At 45.4% G+C, this 26,904-nt stretch overlaps 1 long non-coding RNA gene across 1 annotated transcript; it reads left to right on the top strand.

Moving 5' to 3' along the window:
• The first annotated feature begins 814 nt into the window (after positions 1 to 814).
• LOC125942804 (uncharacterized) lies at positions 815 to 22,908 on the top strand. Its single transcript, XR_007465369.1, has 3 exons — positions 815 to 917; positions 9,938 to 10,006; positions 22,732 to 22,908. It is a non-coding gene; the product is annotated as an uncharacterized LOC125942804 (long non-coding RNA).
• Positions 22,909 to 26,904: the final 3,996 nt, after the last annotated feature.

The raw sequence follows: 26,904 nt of genomic DNA, 5'->3' as shown, positions 1-26,904 counted from the left end.
GTAAATTGCAATGTGTGTCGTAAAGCAATTAACTGAGAAGTTCATTAGTTTATTTTTGTTAATTAGTTAATTATGTGTTTCGATTTCTCATGCTACTAATGCCCACCTGTTCGAATAACCCAGCTCAACAATAGGAATATGTTACCTGCCATAGGCAATTTTTCAAAATTCCGTAAAGCTTAAAACTGAACACCATGTATAGTCTGTGCTTGTACACTGATAATATTCAACAGCCGGTTCTGTGCTCTGGACGCTGTGACTCATTTAATGTTTAATTGTTGTGCAGCGATGCCAATGCATGCAAATATATTCCATTTAGATTTCTAGATGCCCAATTCACACAAAGTTGCGCTTTCCAGCTGAGGATCATGTCACACTTCAGAGCGTGATCCTACCATGCACGAGTATTAATAATACAATCTGGCTGGCTGATCAACCCAAATCTGTGAGAAAAATGTGCTTTAGGTCAGCCATTATCTCTTGTAAAAAGAGATATACTACCTTGGCATTCAATCTCAGTAACACTCATTAATTATGCATCCTTTTGACTTAAATTGTCTTAGAAGGCATTCAGTTGAGGTGATCAGTCAACCTTTCCACGGCTCACATGCATGAGTTGGGTAAAGGCTTTAGTTTGTAAAGAGCAAAGCCTGTTAAGGATATAAAATGTTGGCAGGCAGGCTTAGTTTACCAATAATGTAAGCTGAACAACATAAAATTCAGTGTAGCAGTGGAAGTAATTCAATTTAAACTTGTGGCCAGCTGTCGCATGCTCTATGTGATCATTACAGTGTCTCATTTTTCTCCTGTGTTTCAAGACTGCAGCTGTTTCATTGCCAGTTGTGAGGAGGAAGCAGCTTCATAGCCAGACATCAGACGCCTTCCAGCAGTTCCTCTTTTCAGCAACAGAGGCCTTGGTAGGCTCTTAACTTTTTTTTTACCCTGCATCTTTTACATGCAATGGCTAGTTTAGTGGGTTCACTTAGAGTGATTGCTATGACACCTGTTCCATGGGACAGAACATATATAGATAGGCATGTGTGTTCCAGTAAGAAAATGAAAAACTGAAGGAGCCCAACATGGGACGTATTTCAGGACAAATGTATCGTGTAGATTACTATGTGACAAACAAAAAACCAAAACACCAAGACTTGCAGGTGTGTGCATAAGCATAATGACCAAAACCTGGTGCATGTTTTAAAAAATATTCACTAGGTTGTGTTGTGTTGCATTATTATCATTGTTCTCTATCACATTATTTATTTATTTTTATTTATTTTGAAATACTGCCAATGCCATAAGGGATTATTGCAGGTGGGCACAAGGTCAAACAATAAACATAATGAAGTCATAGTAGTAATGTAGAAAACTACAAAATGCAAACACAAAATTTCAGTATAACAAACATAGTAAGTTGCAACATCAAACTGAGAAGTATAAAGAGGGGTAATATGTATATCTATATAGTCCAGCAGTATTTTACAAAGGCATTTGCAACCTTACAAAGAAGGTTAGCAATTCACTAGTAACAACAGAGAAGGTGTGCAACAGTTACATTTCATAACTGAAAGTCTAGTAAGTAATTTTCAAGAAGTGACAAAAAATGTGTATTTGACAAGCTATTGGTGATATTGGAAGGTAAACCATTCCACTGCCTTATGGCTAGCGGAAAAAAAGAGTATTTAAAACAATATTCCTGTAGGGTGTACGAATGCTTAAGCCTTGTTATTCTAGTGTTTGCGATGGTAACATACTTGGAGCTGTTACCATTTAGCTTGTTATGAATTATCTGGTGCAGTAATTTCAATTGAGCGAGTGTTGCTCGGTTTTGGATTGTGAGTATTCCGGCAGTTTTTAGCAGAGCACTTGGAGAATCTGTAAGTCGATATTTATTGAAGATGAATCTAATTGCTTTTTTTTGTACTTCCTCTAGCATATTAATTAATTTGTTAGTCGATGGAAACCAAGCTAAGATAGCGTATTCTAAGGTTGACCTGATAAGTGCATTATAAGCTAGTAATTTAGTTGCTCGTGGGGCTTGACATAGATGCCGCTTAAGAAAGAAAAGTCGGCTTAGGGCCGTTGAAGTAATATGATTAACATGGGAGATCCATCTAAGGTCAGACGTTAGTGTTACACCGAGATACTTGTGCTCTGTGACTGCTGTTAAGGGGGCGTCGTTTATGGTGTAAGGGAACTCCTGTACATGGTGTTTTCTTGTTATTCGCAAAAGAACTGATTTTTTAGCATTAAGTGTCATTTGCCACTTTGTACACCATGCATAGACTGATTTTAGAGCATTGTTTAGGATTACATGGTCATCCGGTGAAGTAATTTCTTTATACAGTCGTCGGCAAAGAGTCTTATGTTGACCTGAATGTCAAAGGGCAAGTCGTTAATATAAACTAGAAATAATGCAGGTGCTAATACGGTGCCTTGGGGCACACCAGAGGTAACCTGAGTTAGTTTAGAATTTGTATGGATAATCTGTACGAATTGTGTCCGGTTAGTTAAGTAGTCCTTTATCCAATCGCTAATTGGACCCTTTCCGAAAGTGTGCCCAAATTTTAACATTAGTTTCTGATGTGCAACGCGATCGAATGCTTTTGAAAAATCGAGGAAGATAAGGTCTGTTTGGTTTTGGTTGTCTATGCCTCTGGAGAATCATGTATTAATTCGACTAGTTGAGTGACTGTGGATGAACCCTGACGGAAACCATGCTGAACCGGAGATAAAATGTGGTTTTGATTGAGGTAAACGTTTATGGTATTTAAGGATGATGAGCTCAAGTAGTTTACACACGGTACTTGTGAGAGAGATTGGCCGAAAGTTAGAGGGCTCATTTTTATTCCCTGACTTGTGTACAGGGATAATTTTAGCGGTCTTCCAGTCATTTGGTAGAGTGCCTGTGGATAAAGACTTCTCATAGATTAGGGTTACATAGTAAGATACTAGTCAGTGTACCTTTTAAGAAAAGCATTTGGAATTTTGTCTGGACCTGGGCTTTTCTTATTGTCTAATTTCAGTAATAGGTGTAGCACGCCGGCCCGTGTTACAATCAGAGGTCCCAGAAATATGTTAGAGGAAGATTGAAGGTGCGGCAGGTTATCATTGTCCACTGTAAAAATTGATTGAAAGTAATCATTTAAGTTGTTAGCTCGTGCTTTATTTTCTTCACGTGTAACTTCGGGGCTAGGGTTAGACCTTGGCAACAGGTAGTTCCATAATTTACGAGGAGAGGACTTCAAAAAGTTACCGAGAGTGTTTTGGAAATAATTGTATTTAGCTGCCTTTATTTTAGCTTTCATAGTGTTTATGGCTAGAGTTAGCTTGTGTTTGAAGTTTGCCTGAGCATTATTTTTCGTAGTCTGTCTTAGCCTTTTGACCCTTCGTTTCGCATGGATGGTGTCACGTGTAATCCAAGGATTGCGTTCGTTTCTTTTCTTTGTTCGTGTGGGTACATAGTTGTGAATGCAGTAAAAAGTAATAGATTTAAACTTTTGCCAGAGTACCTCTACGTCACTAGTGGAAACGCTGGCTAGTTGTTCGAAAGCGCTTAGTTCGTGTAACAGATGGTCTACTATACTGTTATCGTCAGCTCTGTTGAAATCTGAAAAAGTTGCGATTAGTTTTTGTGGTAAACTAGTGTCTTGAATAGGGAGAGAGCATAAGCTTATTTAATGGTCTGACATGCCATCGATCAGTGCTACTTTTGCTTTATCCGCTGAAAAGTGGTCACTCAAAAATATCAAGTCAAGGATGTTAGAACTGCTTCCTTGGACATGTGTAGGTTCTTTTATAATTTGACAGAGGTTAAATGCGAGCATCATGTCAATAAGCATATCGGAGCATGCGCTTCTGCTTTCCATAGTGTGCCAGTTTATATCTGGTAAGTTGAAGTCGCCAACTAAGATTAGCCTAGTTCCAAAAACGTGTCTCAGCATGTATGCATACAATGACTGCATAACCTCTATTTCAGAACAAGGGCTTCGATAGACACAGCCAACTACAATTTGGTGAGGGCTGAAAAGTAGTCTGCAGAAAACCGCTTCCACACCTTCTATGCTCGGGAGAACAGTAAAAGGAACTTTCTTGTTTATAAGAAGCGCTACGCCACCGCCTCTAGATATTCTGTCTTTACGTATGATAGCATAGTTTGGTGGCGTTATTGCGAAATCTTTAACATCAGTTGTCAGCCACGTTTCACTCACTGCCACGAAATCAGGTCCTATGCTGAGAAGCAGAGATTCAAGCGAAGTTAATTTTGATAGTATGCTGCGTGCATTTAAGTTAACAAAGCTGATTTCTTGGTCTGTTGAGGGCGGCGGGGCTGTAATGCACGTTTGTCTGTTTCTTCGTTTTTTTTAGAACTAGACATGTCAGAGAGGTTTTCAATGAGGGTTACCTTGTTGCCTTCAGCGTCCCATCAGTAAACGGCGCCATTTATGTGAAGTTTATCGAATGCAAGAGAGACCTTAGCTCCTTTGTTTTTCTTTGTGTTCGCGAAGTCCCATAGTTTTTTTCTGATGTCACGCACATGGACTGAAAAATCCTCCCCAATTGAAAAGTTTGTCTTTTAGCTTATAACAGTTTTTCAAGACCTTCCCCTAATCGCGGAAGTCTAGTAATTTCAATATAACGGGTCGATTTTTCCCATCTACTGCCTTTCCAAGTCTGTGAATTCACTCTATGGTTATTGGTTGAAGTTTTAGAGTGTCCTTGATGATACTGTCATTTATAATTTCTTCAAGTGAGCGCTCGTTTTCACTATCTTCTTCTGGGACGCCGTAAAAAATTAGGTTGGATCATCTTGCTCTGTTTTCTAAGTCGTCTATCTTTACTTCTAGTGAACATACTACATGCTGTAGGTGTGCGACCTGGTCAACACAGGACGAAATCTTGCCTTCGAGAGACGTTAATTTTTCAAGTTTGGCATCGATAGAATTCAGACAGTTTTCTTTAATATCTTTGAGGTCGTCAGAAATTTGTTGTAAATGCTTAGTTAGCTGTGCCACGTCCGGACCGGGGTTGGTCTCGACATCCCCAGCCAAAAGCAATATTTGTTTCAAATACAGCGACAAGTCACATAGAGCCGGGCAGAGCAGCCTAGGGCACGGCAGCACAACCAAGCAAAGATCATTCGAGCGTAAACATTTTCCGAAACGTTTGCTCACCTGCACAAGATAAAGGAAAGGGTTACTCCGCATGCCTGCCGTGCCACCGTGCCCTATGACGAGCCCAGGCCGGATTCCAGGTTTTGTACTGCTCCAAGGTGCTCGCAGCGCCGCCGTTGCACCGTTAGCTGCGGCGTCCACATACAGAGCCGTTGAAGCATCGTGCTCGGGCTGCCACTCACCTCCCGCACAGATCGGCTACGCAGACGGGCCATTGTAGATTTCATAGTTGGGCAGATGCATCATGTCGTTGTTCGATGTAGATTCACCGTTCCATGCTGTTGGTGTCAGCACGAGTGTGCCGATAAGCTGCACAAGGTAAAGGAAAGGGTTACTCCGCATGCCTGCCGTGCCACCGTGCCCTATGACGAGCCCAGGCCAGCTTCCAGGTTTTGTACTGCTCCAAGGTGCCCGCAGCGCCGCCGTTGCACCGTTAGCTGTGGCGTCCACACACAGAGCCATCGTAGCACCGTGCTCGGGCTGCCACTCGCCTCCTGCACAGATCGGCTGCGCAGACGGCCATTGTAGATTTCATAGTTGGGCAGACGCGTGATGTCGTTGTTCGATGTAGATTCACCGTTCCATGCTGTTGGTGTCAGCACGTGTGCGCCGATAAGCTGCACAAGGTAAAGGAACGGGTTACTCCGCATGCCTGGTGTGCCACCGTGCCCTATCAATTATCTATTATTTCAATTATGTGCTCTCTAATATTGCAAGGTTAAAAACAGTTCAGATACATCACTTTCCTTCACCGTCACATCCAAAGAAAAATAGAGAATTGTTAAAAATTTGCTTTGCTTCTCCAACCTTAACTTTAGGTCCTTCTCAAGTTTGCCCATCTATTAAAAAAAAAGTATCGTCAAAACTTTGCAGGGTTTACAGGCAGCTTGAGCACATTGTGCCAGATTTTGGAGAAGCCAAAGAGGTCACAGTGTCTATAGTGGTGTCTGGTAAATGCAAGTTTCTTGTGTGATGCATTATGCTTAGTACTAATTGGAATAATTGATCATTTTAGCGAAATGTTCGTTTTCTAGGTATATGACATTTGATGCGTGTCCAAAGAACCACACTTTCTAATAAAGTTGTGTATTCTTTAAGTCCACTGCTTGGTGTTATGAAATGCATGTACCTTGTACAGCATAGTGTTTGGCCTTCAGCTGAAGGTAGTATTGGCACTTCGCATGCACATGAAGTAGCAGTAAGACAAATGTGACACAAGTGATAACACGATACAGCTATGTAGTAAACATTTTCACATGAGCAAATCGCTCGAAGCAATCCCTACGAAAGTAAGTAAAAATATCTGCATGATGCTGGCAATCTTTTAATAATTGAATTACAGCAGCAGCTCTTCCTCCTGCTCACTTTGTTGTGCATTGCTGTGTGTGTACTTAGTCTGGCCCTGGAAGTGTTAGGCAGTGCCACTCGTGGCCTTGGTGCTGGATGTAACACATCCTTCTAACTGCAGGTGTCGTATATTATGTGGACCTAAGCGTTTTTGAATTCATGTACCCTGCAAAATCTGCACTTGAAACGATGTGCCATATACGATGTGCCAGTCTTTTTTAAGGAAAGTCTACGAGTTGAAAGATTGGCCGATATACCACGTCGAGAATGCGTTATCGTGAAGCTAGATTCAGGTGATCTTAAGTTTATAGTCAGCGGATTTTATCTACCCCCAGACACAGACGAGGTATTCTTTAATAAGCTTAATGAATTTTTGTGCAGTCGGTGGTTACTCTAGCAATATAATATTAGTGATTTCAATGTAGCTTCAGTTACATGGGATACCGACTTTCCTGTACCGTTATCAAATGCAGGTAGACGCTTAGTTGATATAGTCCTTTTTTTGTGATCTAACCCAACTAGTTAATCTAACCCACCTGCATCCAGAATGCCACTGCTTCAACCCTGTATCTTTTTTTGTTAGCAATAGCATGTTACGTTGTGTGTTGGACACAATGTGCTTGATGGAATATCAGATCATAAGTTGGTGTACTTGAGCATTAACCTTAACAAAGTGTCAAAAAGCAAGAGGGAGGAACGCACGGTCTCTGTCTTCATGTGCGCCAATGACAGAAATACTAGACACATTAGACATTTTCTTCATTTACCGTACTTTGTAAATCTATCGCTTCTACTGTTGACGGTATTTGGTGTTTCTTCAAAAACCTTGTGTTGTGGGAAGTTTATGATTTCGTACCGACAAAAGTAAAATAATAAATGTAAGTCCGTGGATTACAAAGTAAGTTGTTCGCTTTGGACGAAAGGCGAAGAAGATAAGAAAACAGCATCACCAGAACCCCTCTCTGTTTAACTTGCATAAAGCCTGTGTCGTGTGCAAAGAGTTAAGACATTTTCAAAGAAGCAAAAGATTATTATAATGTCACTTATTTTCGTCCCCAGCAAAATTCTGGCAGCATTTTTCCCCTAGAAAGAAGTGCTTCCTCAATATGTATATAAATGGGGCTATTGTTACTAACAAAGAAGCAATCGCAGAATCACTTGATGCATTCTTTTGCTCAGAGTTTACCGATGATGATGTTGGAAGACCGCGTTCAAGAATAGCTCATAATATTCCACCTATAAGTGACATCTCGATATCGAACGAAAGAATCTTGTCACTGCTCCTTAATACTGATCCAAAAACGTCGTCTGGTATTGATGGCATACCCAATGCGTTTCTTGCGAGGTATGCTGAATGTTGCTTGAAGTTCTTGTGCATAATTTTTAAGAAATCATTGTCACAGGGCGAGCTTTCAAACGATTGGAAGTTTGCAAAGAATATTCCTTCACCAAGAACAACTAACACCTCTCATTTCTTCCTACAGACCGATTTCCCTGCTGTGCTCATGCGCAAAAGTTTTAGAACACATTGTATTCAAGCACCTTTCACTTTTTCTCGAGGAACATACTCTAATCAACTACCGGCAGCACGGCTTTGGTAAAAGATCTGCTACTATTACACAACTGCTGGAAACTGTTCACGATATTGCAGCTATTTTAGATAAATAAGGCCAAATTGACATGGTATTCCTCGACTATAAAAAGCATTTGATCGCGTATTGCATCCAGAACTTCTGGCAAAACTTAAAACGTATACTGAAAAATGATACTTTAATTTCATGGATTGAGGCCTACCTTTCTTACCGAAATCAAATAGTTACTATCGATAACGTATGCTCCAATTCACAACCGGTGAAGTCTGGAATTCCTCAAGGTTCAGTGCTTGGGCCACTCGTTTTCTTCATTTTTATTGACGACTTCACCCATGATATTCCGGTTACTATTGGATGACTGCATCCTTTTCCTATAGATACGTAGTCCACACGACCAGGCTCTTTTAAACACAGCTCTAACGAAAATATCTTCTTGGTGTGCAACCTGGCAAATGAAGGTTGAAAATAAAATGGTGGCTGTGACTGTAACACGCAAACGACTCCCTGTACGGTATGAATACTCTATCAATGGCCGAAAACTATCGTTCGTTATCACCTATAAATATTTAGGTGTTGCACTCAGAGCAGGTTTCAAGTGGAATGAGCATGTTGCTTACATTGAAAAGAGAGCTATGCAGAAGTTAGGATTCCTAAAAAGGTCTTTGCGAAGATCCACCCCGAAATTGAAGTTAATTGCGTACAAAACCTTCATCCGTCCAGTCCTCGAGTACCCATCAGTGGTATGGGCTCCCCACAGCCAAGTAAATATAAAAAAACTTGAAATGACTCAAAGAAAAGCAATACGATTTGTTTATAATTGGTACAGTTCCTTTACATCACCACATGTACTTCTAAAAAATGATCACTTGGGCATATTTCAGACAAGACGACAGCACGATTGATTGAAATATATTTATTTTACCGTGATAAGCTGCACATAAATAAGAACGCATGCATATAATAATTTCATCACCGATCAATGCGATCCGAGCATCCTAAAAATCTGAGGGAGTATTCCTGCAAGACACAAGCTTTTATTTTTTCTGAGCACCGTCACTGTAGCGAATGCTCTGTCTGCGAATTTGATAAACTGTACAAACTGTTCAGTCATTCATCACAAAACTGCGACACCAAAAATACACTCAATTTCCCTCTTCCTTTTATTCTTTTTTCTTCCGTCATTTCACTTCACATAATGCATGCATACTATGTTTCGATTTATGTTTCGTACTTTTTGTACACTTGAAAAAAATTTTTTTTCATTGGCGTGCATTGCATTAATATGTATTTAGAAGGCTTTGTATTTGAAAGGTTACTGATCCTACTCCACTTAAGAGATGTTTGTCAAAGTCCATATTCTTATGTTCTTTTCTTTTTGTTCTGTGTGTATACGCGAGAGGCTTCGGAAATGTATAAATACTAGTGTTTTAAAGTTACAATTATTCTAAAGCAACAAAATGTTAAGTTTGATGCACTGGTGTTCGGTGATGAATCAAGTTCTTCGTAACATCTTCATTTCTGTACGTTCCTTGCGCAAGTTCTACTGTTGTAATTCATATCTGTTTGTATTTTGTTATGTATGACCGACCCACTCCTGCCTAAGGCCTCATGTGAGAGGCCGGCAGTACTCCTGAAATAAATACATAAATATACGCCACCGTTGCTATGAGTAGCACTGGCTGACAGTCCACGGCCAGACATTCATTTACGTTACTCACCTATTATGCAAAACTTTTTTACATAAAATGTAATTAGTATGCATGCCGTACAGAACAAAATTTTTGATGTGCATCTTACAAGTCTTATTATTTTGTTTTAACTCAGGTTGCCATTCTACCTGTGCTGCATTGTGTGGCTGACCACTCCAAGGATCTCAGCAGAACCATTACACAGGTGTGTACTTTTGTGATTCTGAGTACTTATATTTTTGTAGTTTGTGTTAGGTGTAATTGCACAGATGAAATGAAAAACAGATAAAAAATTTAGTTGACAGGCACTGTCTCCGAACTTTAGTTACAAATGAAAATCTTTTAACAGTTGTCTTTATAGCAATACAAGAGAGCGTGCTCTTCAAAACACCAGTGCCTAACAAGCCACAGCATTGTACAGTAGAAACCAAAACATCATTCGTAAACCTGTACTAAACTACGGACTGTGTTAAAATATGATGAGAAAGACTTTTGAGAAAGATTTTTTAAGAATGACAGTTTGTGTATTAGAGGTTTGAACTATTTCTTGGTTTACTCTGTCTCGTTCCTTGAACTCAGCTGATGTCCTGCAAAAGCAATTCACATTCGCATTTGATACAATTTGCAGCAAAATGTGAACAGGGGGCCTTGTTTAATGAGCTGTGATACTCTTAAGGGCCTACTATTGAAGTAGCAACCAGTCTGCACAACATACTGCACCCTTAGGAAAATGAAATGCGGTACACTGCACCACATACACAGGCAGCAAGCTTTGATCCGTGGGCAGTCATACGCAGTGCTTGTGCAGGCCTGGGCAAATGGCTGTTTGTTCCTGACTGAAAAAAACTACATCCAGACTGTATCGCGAAGCCACTTTTTCAGTCAGTGTCATCGTCATCATCAGCCTATATTTTTGTCCAATGCAGGACAAAGGCCTCTCCCTGCGGTCTCCAATTACCCCTGTCTTGTGCTAGCGTATTCCAAGTTGCGCCTGCAAATTTTCTAACTTCATCATCCCACCTGGTTTTCTGCCGTCCTCGACTGCACTTCCCTTCTCTTGGTATCCATTCTGTAGCCCTAATGGTGCACCGGTTATCCATCCTACGCATTACATGGCCAGCCCAGCTCCATTTCTTCCGCTTAATGTCAACTAGAATATTGTCTATCCCCGTTTGTTCTCTGATCCACACCGCTCTCTTCCTGTCTTAACGTTACTAGTATTTTTCGTTCCATCGCTCTTTGTGCGGTCCTTAACTTGCTCTCGAGCTTCTTTGTTAACCTCCAAGTTTCTGCCCCATATGTTAGCACCAGTAGAATGCAAAGATTGTACACTTTTCTTTTCAATGACAGTGGTAAGCTCCCAGTCAGGATTTGGCAATGCCTGCCATAAGCACTCCAACCCAATTTTATTCTTCTGTAAATTTCTTTCTCATGATCAGGGTCCCCTGTGAGTAACTGATCTAGATAAACGTATTCCTTTACAGAATCTAGATGCTGACTGGCGATCCTGAATTCTTGTTCCCTTGCCAGGCTACTGAACATTATCTTTGTCTTCTGCATATTCATCTTCAACCCAATTCTTACGCTTTCTTGATTAAGGTCCTCAATCATTTGTTGTAATTCGTCTCCATTGTTGCTGAATAGGAAATCTAATGCGAACACAGGACTAGAGAGCAGCGGGCAGCCTTCGCAGCGTGTCTCAACCAGAGCGCCTCAGGCAATCTCGAGCTCGCGCTTCCCGGATGACTAGTGATGTGGCTGCAGCGCCGGGCATTTGTCTTCACTACAATCACCCCCCATCGGAAAGGAGCCATCCTGGCGACTCATGGTGAACATAGAATCAAGGGGTCGTAATACGGCTTCAGGCGTTGTACGTGGACGGTTTCACGACCACGACAGCATTGGTCCGTAGGTGACGTCACAGTCCCGACAATATAGTTCACAGGCGATGTCTGCGCTACAACACGGTAGGGTCCTTGATATTTGGATACAAGCTTGGATGAGAGGCCAGCAGGAACGGCAGGAACCCAAAGCCACACAAGGGAGTCCGGAAAAAAGTGACAATGCGGGTGATCATCGTCGCGACGAGATTTTTGTTGCCATTGGTCGACGGCTGTAAAGGAACGGGCGTGTCGACGGCATTCCTCGGTGCGGCGGGCAACTTCAGAGATGGGTGTACATTCGGATGAATCGGGTCTGTACGGAAGAATGGTGTCGAGGGTAGTCGAAGGTTCGCGGCCATACAAGAGGAAGAATGGGGAAAAGTTTGTGGTCGCCTGTGGTGCAGTGTTGTAGGCGAACGTCATGAATGGCAGAATGAGGTCCCAATCCGTGTGATCAGAGGCGACGTATTTGGAGAGCATGTCGCCAAGGGTGCGGTTAAATCTTTCCGTCAGACCATTAGTTTGAGGATGGTAGGCGGTGGTGATGCGATGAACGATGCGACATTCAGTAAGGAGCGCGTTTACGACTTCGGAGAGGAACACACGTCCTCTCGCTCAAAAGTTCGCGAGGTGAACCATGACGGAGAATAAAGTTTTTCAGTAGGAAGGATGCGATATCACGAGCTGTGGCAGCAGGCAGAGCGGCTTTTTCTGCGTATCGCGTCAAGTGGTCGATGGCGATGACTATCCAGCGGTTTCCGGAAGCCGTGCTCGGAAGGGGTCCATACAGGTCAATCAAAATGCGATCGAAGGGCCTGGCAGGACACGGGATTGGCTGGAGTGGACCAGAGACATGCTGAAAAGGAACCTTGCAGCGTTGGCACTGAGAGCACAACCGAATGTACTTGCACACAAAGATGTACATGCCACGCCAATAAAACCTGGAGTGAAGCCGGGTGTACGTCTTGAAGACACCCGCGTGTGCACACTGCAGGTCAGTGTGGAAGGCAGAACATATTTCACCACGAAGATGTCGCGGTATGACGAGCAACCACTTGCGGACGTCGGAGACGTAATTCCGGCGATAGAGAAGTCCATCTCGCATTTCGAAGTGCGAAGTTTGATGTGCAAAGCTTGAGAAGGTGGAGGAACAGTCGGCGGGTTAGAAAGGAAGCGGATAAGAGCACTAATCCAGGCATCCTTGCGTTGCTCCGAAGCCATGTCGCAGCCTGATGAGAACGAAAGTACTTGGTCAATAGCAGAGAGGCAGGCATCGCTTTCGGTTGACACAGGCGAACGGGAAAGCGCGTCGGCATGACGGCGGCCAGACCTGTAGACAACTCGCACGTCGAAATCTTACAACCGCAAAGCCCAGCGAGCTAATCGACCTGAGGGGTCCTTCAATGTGGACAGCCAATAAAGTGCATGGTTGTCTGTAATTACATCAAAGGGGCGGCCATAGAGGTAGGGTCGAAATTTACCAAGGGCCCAGATTATGGCCAAACATTCTTTCTCCGTAACAGAATAATTCGTCTCTGCTTTGGTGAGGGTGCGGCTTGCGTATGCAACGGCGTACTCGTAGAACCCAGATTTGCGCTGCACGAGCACAGCGCCTAGCCCAACACCGCTGCCGTCACTGTGTACTTCGATCGGAGCACTCGGGTCGAAGTGACGCAGTATAGGTGGCGATGTTAATAGAGAACGCAACTCTTGGAAGGCATCGTCACAGGCAGGGGACCAGGCGTAATTGTTCAAGTCGCTCCGTAGAAGCTGATTCAAGGGAGCGGTGATGGATGCAAAATTTCGAATGAAGCGGCGAAAGAGCAGGGGCCAAGGAAGCTGCGAAGTTCTCGTACAGAAGAAGGTTTGGGAAAATCAGCAACTGCACAGAGCTTGCGGCGTCAGGAAGAATACCGTGTTTAGATACGACATGGCGAAGGATGGTGAGCTGACTTGCGCCAAAGTGGCATTTCTTCAGGTTGAGCTGAAGGCCGGCGGCAGTTAGGCACTGTAACACTTCCTCCAGCCGAGGGAGATGGGTGGGAAAATCGGGCGAAAAAATAACCACATCATCTAAGTAGCACAGGCACGTTTTCCACTTGAGACCACGCAACAGGTTGTCCATCATACGCTCAAATGTTGCTGGGGTGTTGCAAAGCCCGAAAGGCATGACACGAAATTCATATAGGCCATCTGGTGTTACAAAGGCCGTTTTAGGTTGGTCTTCGGGTGCCATGGGGACTTGCCAATAGCCGCTACGTAAGTCGATAGAAGAGAAGAACTCCGCACCTTGGAGACAGTCAAGGGCGTCGTCAATTCTGGGAAGAGGGTAAACATCTTTACGAGTTATTTTGTTAAGACGACGGTAACCGACACAGAATCGAATCGATCCGTCCTTCTTAACAAGAACAACGGGAGATGCCCAGGGGCTATCCGAAGGCTGAATGACGCCGCGCTTCAGCATGTCAGCTACTTGGTCATCGATGACACGGCGCTCTGTCGCGGATACACGATAGGGTCTTTGTCGCAGTGGCGCACTAGTACCCGTGTCGATGCGATGACAAACAGTTGACGTGCGGCCCAAGGGAACATGCTGGCAGTCGAAAGACGAGTGGAACTTGTCGAGAAGGCGCAGAAGTTGGGCGCGTTGGGAAACAGTCAATGTGTCGGCGATGGAGCTATGGAGAACATCGGGCGAAGTTTGCTTCTGCGCGGGGTTACAGGTCATTCCGGCGACCTCATGAGTGGCGATGGAACCAGTTGGCATGTCAATGGTGGCAGCAGGGTCGACACACTGGACGCGGCCAACGCACTCCCCACGAAGCAAAGTGAGAGGACAGGACAATCCGTTGGAGACGAGCAGTCTGCTGATGCCGGCATGAACGTCTGAAATGGCGAAAGGCAGCAGGGAACATTTACGACGAGCGAAAATGCGGATGGCATAAAAAGTGCGCTGGCATCAGCAACAAGGTTGCATGACACTGTGGCTAGGGCAGAAGAGTGTGGTGGAATTGTAACGTCTTCGGCAACAAAAACTTTATCGTCAGGTTCACGAGCGTCAAGGAGCGGGGCGTCGCACAGCGTTTGAAATTCCACCTCAGCACGAGAACAGTCGATGACGGCCTTATTAGCGAAAAGGAAGTCCCAGCCCAAAATAAGATCGTGGGAACAAGAACACAGCAAAAAAAATTTGACAATGTAGAGGAGGCCGTTGATCACAACACGAGCAGTACACGCACTGCAGGCGTGATGCGGTCTGCGCTGGCAGTACGAAGGGATATGTTTGACAGTGGCGCCGTAACTTTCCTGAGCAAACGGCAAAGTGTGGCACTAATAACCGAAACTGCGGTACCAGTGTCAATGAGGGCGAGTGCAGCGACGCCGTCCACATATGCATCAATAACATTACTCGGAGAAGGGAGAGGCCTTGGTCTGTTTGTGGGTGACGCAGTTCTCGCCTCTGGAACTGCGGCGATTAGTTTTCCCGTTCCGGCGTAGAAGGACGACGATGCCTCGGCGATGGCGAACGGCGGTCAACAAGAGGGCGGTGGTCCGAGTAAGAAGACATCTGGCCAGGGTTCTGAGGCACGGAGGACGATGGGTATGGTGAACTGTATGATTCGGTGTTGAAGCTACGGCGGTAGGATGTTTGGTGGCAACGGCGAAATCGTGCAATGTGGCCAGGTAGACCACATGCAAAACATATTGGACGGTTGTCAGGAGTGCGCCATTGTCCACTGCTGTGTGGGTACCGCGGCTGAACGAAGTGGGGGGCTGGACGCAGTGGCACAGCTGATGGGAATGGTGCAAAGGTCTGAGGTGGTGGCCGTGCGAGAGCCTCGGCATTGCTAAGAGGTGAAGTCACCTCTGGAAAAGCAACGGGAGTTGGCACCGGTGGAGTCTCGCGGGCAGAAGGGAGAGCTGTGCAAACGTGCTCTTGGATGACCTGGTGAAGGTTGGCCGGCAAAGGCGAGGGTGGTGACGTGGCTGAGGACAGCCGCGAAAGCTGGCGTGCGACTTCAGCACGGACGAACTCTTTAATCTGGCAATGCAGGGAGTCCATGTCAGGAGCCACGGCCACGCTCGCGAGGCTTTCATCAGACACAGGTGGGCGCCGTGTGAGAAGACGCTGCCTGCAGAGCTCGTCGAAACTCTGGCAAAGCTCAATGACCTGAGAAACTGTGTCTGGGCTTTTTGACAGCAGCATATGAAAGGCATCGTCGGAAATGCCCTTCATGATGTGATGTACCTTGTCCACCTCCGCCCTCGTCGGGTTGACACGCTGGCAGAGGTCGACGATGTCCTCTATGGTGGCTGGTGAACGTTTCACCAGTTTGCTGGGGTCGGCTGTGCAGGCGTTCAGCGCGAAGCTTGCGCACGCCAGGGCGACCGAAAATGTCTGCGATGCTGGTTTTGAAGCGAGCCCACGTGCGGAGATCGGCTTCGTGGTTTCGAAACCACAGCTTGGCGATGCCCGATAGATAGAACATCGCGTATGTGCGAGTGACAGCGCGCGGGGGACGCGCGCTTTCATGGAGAGCGAACGTACGGCGAAGCGTAAACGCGACTTCCTCCCTCGTGCGAAAGGCCGTGGGGGTATGGAAGGGAGGGAGGGGGGGGCGACTTCTACTAACAACTGCGTACTTAGCGCCGGAGTGGTTTGTCGTGCGCACCGTATCTTGAAAGCGATCTCCAGACGGCTCTGACCTTTTGTATGCGCTGCGCTCTCGCCACTCAGTTTCCGTTGAAGCGATACACCGCACGAGCCTTCGCTCGTTGCGGCGGTTGCGCTCGCTCGTGCGCGCTGACACCACGCGTGTTAATTCTGTGAGTTTTTTTTCTCTCAAGTTTCGGTTGCTATTTTAAACGTGGCGTGTACACTGAGCAGGTGTCTCGGAGACCCATGTCTCAGTGATCGGCACTACCTCCTGTACCTAGGCAAGAGCTAAGCGGTGCGAAGCTCGTTTCTTGGATCTCCATGGCGAACTCCGTTGGTGGAGATCGCCAACGCTGTGACGTTCGTGTCAACTGTACACGGAGATGTCATTGCTGCACAAATCCAAGCAAGTCGATCCCCTCCAAGCGTAGTATGAGGCAGGGCATTATTTTTTAAGCCGCACTAATAACTTTTTTTTTTCGGCCGAACGAGTTTTCCGGACTATTTTTCAGTCCCCACGAGCTCGGAAAATCGGTTGGCGACTGTACGGAGCGCCCCAACCTAACTGCCGCACGTTGCTACTAGCCGGAAACTTCGAATTATCCGAATAGAGCCGCGCGGGCCATTCAAATTATCCGGTAGAATTTGCATTGAGAATGACGGGACCGCTCAAATTCTTCTAATTAACCGAAATTTCGAATTAACTGAGTTCGAATTATCGAGGTTTTACTGTATTTGCTAAGATATTCACGTATGCCTCCTGTACTCCTTGATTGCGCAATCCCTCTATGACTGCTGGTATCTCTACTGAATCAAATGTCTTTTCATAATTTATGAAAGCCATATAGAGAGGTTGATTGTACTCCACAGATTGCTTGGTTACCTGATTAATGACATGGATATGATCCATTGTAGAATATCCCTTCCTGAAGCCAGCCTGTACTCTTGGTTGGCTGAAGTCAAGTGTTGCCCAGATTCTATTGGAAATTATCTTGGTGAATATTTTATACAATACTGAAAGCAAGCTAATGGGTCTGTAATTCTTCAATTCTTTAACGTCTCCCTTCTTATGGATAAGTATAAGTATCAGTCAGTGTAATAGTCGGTAAACATATTGGATTTCCATGAACAACATTGTCTGCCACACTTTCCTCTGTTATTTTTTGCACTCCTGCCTTGATGGCTGTGAGACACTTCAGGCCGGCTGAAGAGATAGTGGTAACCTAATAGGTGGCCTTGCAAGATTAATTATTTTGATTTATTCAGAGCTAACTTGCATTGGCCACTGCTGAACTGAGACAGCAAAAGGCACTGGATTATTGACAAGGTTTGAATGACTTTGAAAGAAGTTTATGAGGTTCTTTTTTTTATGACTTCTGTCTGCTAAGACCAAGTCGTGCCAGCTTTTAATGAAGCAGTGCCCAGGTTGGAAAGTTGTAAGGCTGCGTGGGTACTCAAACGCCATCATTGCTTCAGCTAGCTGAAGTGCCTCTATGACATCAAGGCAGAAGCGAGAGACATTGCAAAGGAAAGGTTGATGGACAAAGGGCTCTTGGTGGTAATTATGTAGGTTCAAGGGCTATCACATTGAGTAGGAAAATGTCTTCCCAATACAGTGTAAACAAAGCATTAATGTACAAGAATGAACTGGCACCATCTGCCTAGTCCTACACAAGCACGTGCACAGAAAAGGTATGCCTATTGGCCTCAAGGGCCACCACTGGAAAAATTAACTCTGCTATCGCTATTATGTAGAAAGTGACATCACATGGCTCCAGTTCACACCTTTCCTGCAGCTTCCTGGCTGGGCAATTGAAGCCTTGACTGTAAGGTTGTGAATAATGTGTTTCATTCCCAAGGCAGCAATTTAGTTGCCCACTCTTACAACATGGTTTACTGCTCAGTGCCACAGTGCCGGACGTATTCGACTGAACCTGCGGTGAGTTCTCATATGTACTCCAAATTCAAGCTGCCGCTAGAGGCTTAGTTGATAAAGTCACTGAAAACAAAATAATATGGTCATCGAAAGAGTCGAGCAAGTGATGCGCACAGATATTGTAGCGTGCTCTCTTTGTATGACGTCAGTCAAAACACCCTGCGCAGAGCTGCTTGTGACTTGTAAGCGTGCACACGGCGGAAATGTGGATTAAGGAGACAAAAATAGAAGCCGTTGAAATTCCACATATAATTGACTAGTAATGGAATCGTCGTTCAGCGATAATTCTGGCGAAAGTGGCAAGCCACACTCCCCCGAACAGTACTGGTATTGCAGCAAAAGTGCCTATAGCTGCTTTTGTGAAAGATTATGTGGACTGAATAACCAATATAAAAGCACCAGGTGGCTCCACTAAAAGCCTTTTATGCCCTATACACCAGACTGGGATGTATGATCTAGGTTGTTTTGCAACCAAGATGCCCACATACAACACTTAAAACATGCAAACACTTGGGATTAACCATTGTTAAACCGCTGGAGAGGTCAAACATATTGCAGCCGGTATCACATGATGTTGTCTATGCCACGGAAAGATTCCAGCAGATGGCCGCCACAGTATGTCCTCGAGGCCAATACAGACACAGGGTGCCAGCAAGCACAGACAAGATTTTTCTATGTGCACGCAATGTATTCTACCACATTTGTTTTTCTTGCAGGCATAGTCACATTGGGCTAACAATTTTTAGTCTGAATATTCATCGCAGGGAGCACTACAGCCTGCTGAAGGGAGTTTCTTGTTCACACTTTGCCAGAAATGTAGACATGACCCATTTTTCTTGGCACATTTGTTGTGTTCAGCAAACAACACAAAGTAACCTAAGAAGAACTTCCTTCCTTCTAAATTTAAGGCATGGTGCCAGGTGTTAGCCATCATTTTAAGAATTTTACCAAGCCGTGAAATATTCTTTCTCGGAAAGTCTTTTCTCATATCAGCTTGATACAGCCCCTTGCTTAGTATGGGTGCATGTGCTGTGCTTTCTTTTGTGTCTGTTGTTTAAAATGGCGTTTTCCTTTTAAGTGTGTTTTACCCCTGACACACGGGCACTTAAAAGTCCTTTTGGTAATGGGACATCTACCGGAAAGGCGTTCAAGCGTAGTGACACACGACAAAGGAGTATCTCCCTCCCGGCAAAGTTCCCTTGCGGGAAAGAAGATCGGGCATCTAATTTTCGAGTGGAAAGGTGTACTCTTACATACAGCATGCACAACTCTTCAATAGAAGGAAACTTGTTACATAACTACGGTGCTCTGTAAGTATTTCTTTTACCTTGAAAAAAGTAATAATCTTTGTGGTAATGCGATATGTCAAACAGTAAAGATTTACTCTAGCTATACTCTCAAATGCTCGCACCACGTTGCAAGCGCCGCCATGCTGAATTCTGAATATTTGCATTACAGTTAAACCTGCTTATAACAAGTTCCTGGATATAATGAAGTTTTTCTATTCCCTGCGGTTACTCCATAGAAGCACATGTATTTGAGACCTCTACGTAACGAAGTGGCAGCGGGAGACCCCCTCGAAATAACGAATTTTCCCCGCCGACAACCTAGAGATTTCGCCCCAAATTTTGTCATTTTTGCGCGAGCAGCAACCGGTAGCACCTTCGCCGCGACGGAATGCGAAGCGAGCGCACGTGTGCGAGGCGGGCCTGCATCCCTCGACCCGGCGATTTTGCCGCCGCAGGCGTGACCTTTCCCCCTCCCTTCATTCAAACCTGATCCTGCCGCTTGCTGCAACTGGCCTAGCCCGCCAAGCCGGCACTCTCCTTTTCCAGTTGATGTTGCTGACGCACTGGCAGACGCTGTGACACATTACACTCGATGAGCGCTAACACGTGCTGTCAAACGCTGGCGGCGTGTGGAAGCGCCACTGCAGAAGCGAGCGAAGTGACCTCCGTGCTTTTGTCTATCGCTTCAACGCATACTGAGCGCCGATAACACACAGCACGCACAAACCTACGAGCCGCCGATGCACCTACACTGCCTAGACTCAGCCCCAACGCAGATCGCTTTCAAGATAAGGCCCAACACCACACAGTACGCAGTTGATGCCAGAGTGCTGTACAATGCCACCCTCTATCCCTCCCCCCTCGCTCCCTCGCCGGTGCCTCGAGCGCAACGGAAGAAGGTGCACTTCCTCCCTGCTTTTCTTTCTTGCATGCGTGAGATTTAAATGCCGTTGTTAGCTCCCCTCGCATGTTTTCACTCGCACATACAGCATACGGTGCGCGGCGGCTGCGTTATCGCCCTTGGACTTTATACGGAACATCTATGAGCCAAAACCAATTTTAGGGCCACAAAGCGTCATAGACACGATCTTTAGATAGTAAATACGTATCTGAAGGGCCACGCTTTTGCTGGCGGAAACCCAAAATACGTCATAGTTGTCACCCCCGGCACTTTGGGCGGCCAGTGCCATCGTCAAGCCACCAAGCCAAGTGACATGAAGAGTCAAAATGGCCACTCGGGCCGGCGCAGTTATGGCAAATCGCAACATATGATGCAGGAACGGTCCCACAGTTATGACGCAACAGCGAGCTTACCAATACATTGGGTTCTATGGGAGTTGTGCAGGGACCGGCCAAAAATGACGTAACAGCTGGGAAAACGCAGCACCCAGGAACGTACGTAACAGCGGGGTTCTACTGTAACACTATACGTTGCTATGACGCCATCGTGGTGCTCGCTCTTCGTTTCTGATGCCTCGCGCTTGTGCGAAACGAGACGCGTCCATGCATCCCGTACCTGGTGTCACATTCCAAGGATGAGTGCTTTGACAAAGATGGAATATGGGTGCGCGTTACAATCGAGGGTGCTTTAGAATCAAGTAAATATGGTAAGTGTTTCTCTTGCGAATTTTCGTACCGAACCTGCATATAACGAGATCCTCCTTATAACGAAGTTTTTCGGGAATTTGTCAATTTTGTTATATCCAGGTTTAATTGTATAAGCCATCAAAAATGGGAAAAAATGTTTTTAGGTTCTACAATCACTAAATGTAATCTACAGGCGTAGCTTTTTGTCAATGTTTTCTCTCTTGCTACTTTCACAAGCAAGGCTTTTTTTTTTTGACGGCATTTATCTGAAGAACCTCCTAAAGAAGTTAGTGCGGTGCCGTGTTTCGTCGGCGCAAAGCCTTTCTGCAAAGGGTCCTTCGGAGTAATAAAAGGGGTTTCCTGCAAAGGACTTTACTTTTGCCCGTGTGTCAGGGGTATTAGATAAAGTCAGTCACAGGGAAGTCACGACTCTATTGTGATTTCAGCAACCCTTTATGTGACATAAGACAATTCTTTCACACGTTGCAATCAAGCTTATTTTTGCAACACATGCCTTTCCTTCAGCATGAAAAAAAATGTTCGATGAAACAAGGTGAAAAATGCTGCTTATGCATTTGTACGATAGTCAGAATGAGAGAGGTGAAAAGTAATAAAATGTTCTACACTTTCATAAATTTTCTACCTTATCTACAAAATTTCTTAATGGGAGTGAAATGAATTCACTTGTTTGCACTAGCTTATAACAGAAACAAAAAGTTAGAAACTTAGCTTTTAAGGAGACCCTGAGAGGGGCCCAGTGGGCGGCAGTTGGTGTGTGCATCTTCTTTTCTAGTGCAGCCATCGCTGCACATGGATGTTGGTGCATCTGAGCACATATGCAGCCTGTGCACCCTTTTCTAGAGGTAATCTGCTGTGTGTGGAAAGAGTAGACATGCTCACATGGTGTGGTATTATGTGCATTGTCTTCCCATGTGTTTAGTACTGGAGGTTGCATAACCTAAAGTTTCAGAGATGCATTGAAGCGAGAGGCAGACGAAGCATTCGCCCCCGCTGCCAGCGCTTTTCGTGATAGCAACGTCCCATCTGCGTGGAACAGTATCAGCTGTGAGGGCAGAGTGGATGCCCTCACGGCTGGGTTCGCTTCATACTGCCAATTTTAAGGTATCGGTTACGCAGCATGAAACCATATCGTTGGTCACCGACTCTCAATTTTTTTCTCATTCAAATTTGCTTTTTCCGATTGCGGCCCCTTCCATGTGTAAACAATCTATTGGCGCATGTACTTATTTCACCAAAAGGTCGAATTTCTGTACAACAAAGCAAATTGCAGATTTTACTGACTTCGGTATGTCCAGGTTTAACTGTACGTACTGCTGGAAAAAGCAGACTGTCATCTTCTTACACTTGGCCGCGCCCGCCCATGTAGGAATAAACGTAATTTTGGTTGGCCACAGTGCTTATATGTGTAGTAGCTGTCGTTTCTCTGCACATATAGAGTTTGCCGGTGTAACATTTGCGGTGCTGGTCACACTCTACGTTGGGCCTGCAGATAACATTGCCCAGCTTACCGCAATATCTTTTCTTTTTCTTTTTGCCACCCCCTGATTGGCTGCGTAGCGCACAAAAAGCTTGTCGCTGAAGGAGTAAAGGTGATTGTCTTCCTGGCGCTGCGTGGGTGATCTGTTCCTTGGGCCGGTTGTCCTCCTGCCCTCGGCGTCGAGCCACCGAATACGTAACAGCTGGTGGCAGTGGTGATGGCGGATGGAGCACACGTCGGCGGTGGCCTTGGCGTCCGGTTTGGTGAGAGCACGGCTTACTTGACTTCATTGGGAGGATTAGCGACATTTACTTGGTAGTCGAGGCATTTTGACTTTGCTAGATATTAGTCATGTGTAAGAGTGGCACTTGTTATCAGCAGTCATGAACTTCGCATCGTTAACAAAACCCACCCTAGTGTTGCTAGCTGAAGAGTTAGGTATCCCAGTGCAGATGTCGATGCACAAGCCTGCAATTATTGAAGCAATATCCAAATGCGGGGGAACGACGACGAAGTCGAGGAATGTTGGAAGGCGATTTCCCAGCAGCTAAAAGAACGAGAGGTGGAACTGAGGTTAAGGTGAAGATATCACTGTCGCCATCTTGCATGTAGTTCAGATTCTTCCACCAGGCGACACCACTCAGTCATGTTTGGAAAAAGCGAAAAAAATCTGTTCTTTGCCATCGCAGCATGCCGCGGTGTGGCCCTCTGGCGACGCTGTGACAGGTGATCCACTGAGTTGAGGAAAAGTCCCCCTCCCCCCTTCTTTTCATGACAAGTTGTGGCTCGCACCATTGTTGTTTTGTTGCTGCGCGTGGTGGCTTTCTCCTCTGGTCAGTGCTGATGATGGTGGCTATTAGTGGTTCGTCACTGCACACCGGCACTGTTAGGTTGCGTGGAACAGCCGGGTGTCGAGGCCCTACTGTTCGTATAAGTATCAGTCCTTTTGTAAGCTACCCCCGTCCACGTGCAACCCCCGTCCTCACCAATTTTGTTTCAACCGTATGTGCCGCTTGACCTGATGCCTATTTCCCGACGTTCAGAAGCCCCCCAGCAAGCTCGCTAACAATACACATAGCCCCTATTGCGCGCCTTGCAGAGCGCCAAAAAGGGTGCTTTTTACATACATGCGCGATGGAAAGGCTTTGAGTGTTGCCAACTAAAGCACTATTACCATATTTACACGATTGTGAGTCGACTAGAATGTAGGTCGACCCCCCCAAAATTGCATGTCTCAAAAAAAAAACATTGGGGGGGGGGGAGAAAAACCATGCAACTGCATTTCGCACAAGGGAAATTTATTGATGGGGTTGCTAAGACTACTCATCGTCACTAGAGTTGACCTCACTGGTACTGCTGCTGTCATAGCTGCTGCGGTCCCACAGCATGTCATCATCAAAAGTGAGTCCACACTTCGCGAACGACTGCACCACGACATCGCGCGGTACAGCCCCCCACGCAGAGAGGACCCACCTGCACACAGTAGCCAGAGAGGCCAAATTTTCTCGCGCTGAAGCCGCCACTGCCGCACCACATGTTCACTGACTCCAGACTTGCGTCCCGCTGCGCAGTTGTTAGTTTCCTCAACATGGAGGATAGCAGCCCGTTTGAACGCTGCTGAGAATGAGCGCCGAAAGTTCTTGGCACCCATGACAGGCGCGACGATTCAGCACAACAGCAGAAGTGACAGTTGCCCGCGGCCGTCGAAAACAATCGTATCTCAAAGAAAAGCTCTTCCGCCAACTACCAATACCCCCCTAATGGCGGCTCTTCCGCCAGCTACCAATACCCCCCAAACGGCGGCTCTTCCGCCATCTACCAATACCCCCTAACGCGGCTCTTCCATGATCGATGCTCCCACAAGAGCCGTGCGCTCGTGGTGCGCGCAATCAAAATGTATGCAATGCAGTAAATTATTACGCTACGCTTCTACCGTAACCATAAAAACGTAGGTGCAAAGTTGTAACCACGCCGTAGCGCCCCTGATTTCTCGTTTCTCTTGCCGTTACTAGCGGTACATGGTTCAGTTTCGATTCTAAGTCGACCCCCCAACATTGGATTACCAAATTTGAAAAATGGGTCAACCTACAATCGTGTAAATATGATAGCCTCATGTATCCCAAAACAGATGTCTTTTTTTTTTTTCGCACTGTTTGCAAACTGCATGAACAAGAATGGGGATTGGAACTGCATGAACATGAATGGGGGAATGGAATGGGCTGGCAAACAAATGTTCTTAGGGCGTCAGTGCAAAAGCTCCACCGCGGCATCAGTTAGGTTGGTCCTGACAAGGACCGTTTTTTTTTCTAGCATTCGTGCCACTTCTAGAGGTGGTGGATTCCGCTGCATCCTATTTCGCCGTCTTCTGCACCCTCCCCTCCCTCACGTACATGTACATCCTTTAGAACAGTAAGCTGTAGTGCTAGTTGGTTTGACATGATATTGCAAAGGGGAGCGCAAAAGTGTTGTGGAAAAGGCTCTCCTGTCTTGGTCTCCTTTTTTCGCAACCCTTTGCAATATTGTGTACACCCTCCCGTCCCTCACGAACGTGGTTAGCACATTCTTTTTTCAGTATACCTGGATGCAGCATTACTCAGTACTGCAGCAATCCTACAAAATTTGCAGGTTTTCTCTTTTCTTAGAGACCGGAGAAGGCCGCAAGTGCCGAATAGACTTCAGGTATAAGCAGCCTGATTACCTCATGCAGCAATGGTGCTGAATTATTTCCTATTCCTTCATCCATGTGTGTGCATGCTTTAGCTTACTTGGGGTGTGAGAGAAACTTGAGACTTGAGAAGGATACTATTTATATCATCTAGCATAAATAAAGACGCAATTTGCAGTTGCGTTTTTTCACACGAGTCTGCATATCAATGCCCATATGATTCACTTCCTTGCATACCACTTAGCACAAGTATGCGTCCCGCATAAAACTGAAATCCGCGTTTCATGTGCACCTACCGCCTAGGCAACTTACTAGTCTAATTCATGAAGAATTTCACAAGCGAACATGTGAAACAATCATGCAACCCAAAGAATACTGCTTGCGTGACACTATTCTCTGCAGATAAGCACAGGAGTAAAAGAAGGCATTACGATTGGACTGAGAACTGTCATTCAGTGACACAATGAATGTGCGTATGTGCGTACAGAAAAAGTTTTTATTATATGCGTTTGTTTCAACACTTGCCATCTGTCAGTTGCTGATGTCCTCTTGTTTGGTTGTTTCCCCAAATATACTGTAGTCATCAGGCCCATAGCCGGGACTGCATAAACAGATTATTTGCTAAAAGTACTTTTTCTAATAGTCATCAATCTATATAGTGTAAATTATGCTTTTGTTGTCTGCCTTTTTCGCACTGTCCATGCTTTCCCTTCTCTCTCTCTCGCTCAACTTTTTTCTGCTGAATTCAGAGACTTTCGAGCGCATGTGTCACTGTATTTTGTTGTGCGCACTGTTGTGCATGCAATGTTAGAAAAGCTTCTCAAAAATAATGGCAGAAAACTCTGCTCGATCGGCTGCCATGCACCGCAACAAGCAAACTGCAGTCACTGCAGTGATTTTCAGGGGTACGATGATCACTCGAACAAGAAAGTGGGGGTGGGATCACTATGCGAGTGTGATGATTATGAGGATAAATATGATATATCTTTCAATGAGAAAAGCACCTACTGGAAATCACGTGTTTCAAAACTTCACTGGACGTTGGAACACGTGACATTTGGTTAGTAGCGCGCGGCTTGGAACGCAGCAGGTCACGCACCCATCAGCACTTTTCACTGCAGTCTGCAAGGCTCGTTCATTGTTTGCTGCTAATCCTATCGTTCAACCGGCGTCGCATACAATAGTCGAACACAGTACCCTGCCACACACATCACACCTCACCGTTTGGCGAAAGCAAGTTTCCAGATATCGTCGTACGAGCCTTCAATATAGAGGAGGCGAGGGCAATTTGCAATTCTCCTTGGCACATTGGCACAATAGCCTAACCTGCTGGCTATCTGGCATGCACTCATGATGTACCGTGAACGGTGCTTTCTTTCTTTTATATTTTGCTCCCTGCAGCCACAAGTTATTGAACTAATGTTGGACTACATTGAAGGCGTGGTTGCAGACACGTGTGCTTGAAGAAATGTGGGGGAGGCGCTGTGACTAGTCTGAGCCAAACACTCTAATCTGGAGAAAGAATTCCCTCTGCGTTTTGCCCGCTTTGGAATGTTTAGTGGTGCAACATTTGACAAACGTTGGAACT

The sequence above is a fragment of the Dermacentor silvarum genome, chromosome 1, assembly GCF_013339745.2.
Source record: "Dermacentor silvarum isolate Dsil-2018 chromosome 1, BIME_Dsil_1.4, whole genome shotgun sequence".
Taxonomy (NCBI): Eukaryota; Metazoa; Arthropoda; class Arachnida; order Ixodida; family Ixodidae; genus Dermacentor; species Dermacentor silvarum.
Note: the sequence above shows the minus strand (reverse complement) of the source record. Positions and strands in the feature narration are given on the sequence as shown.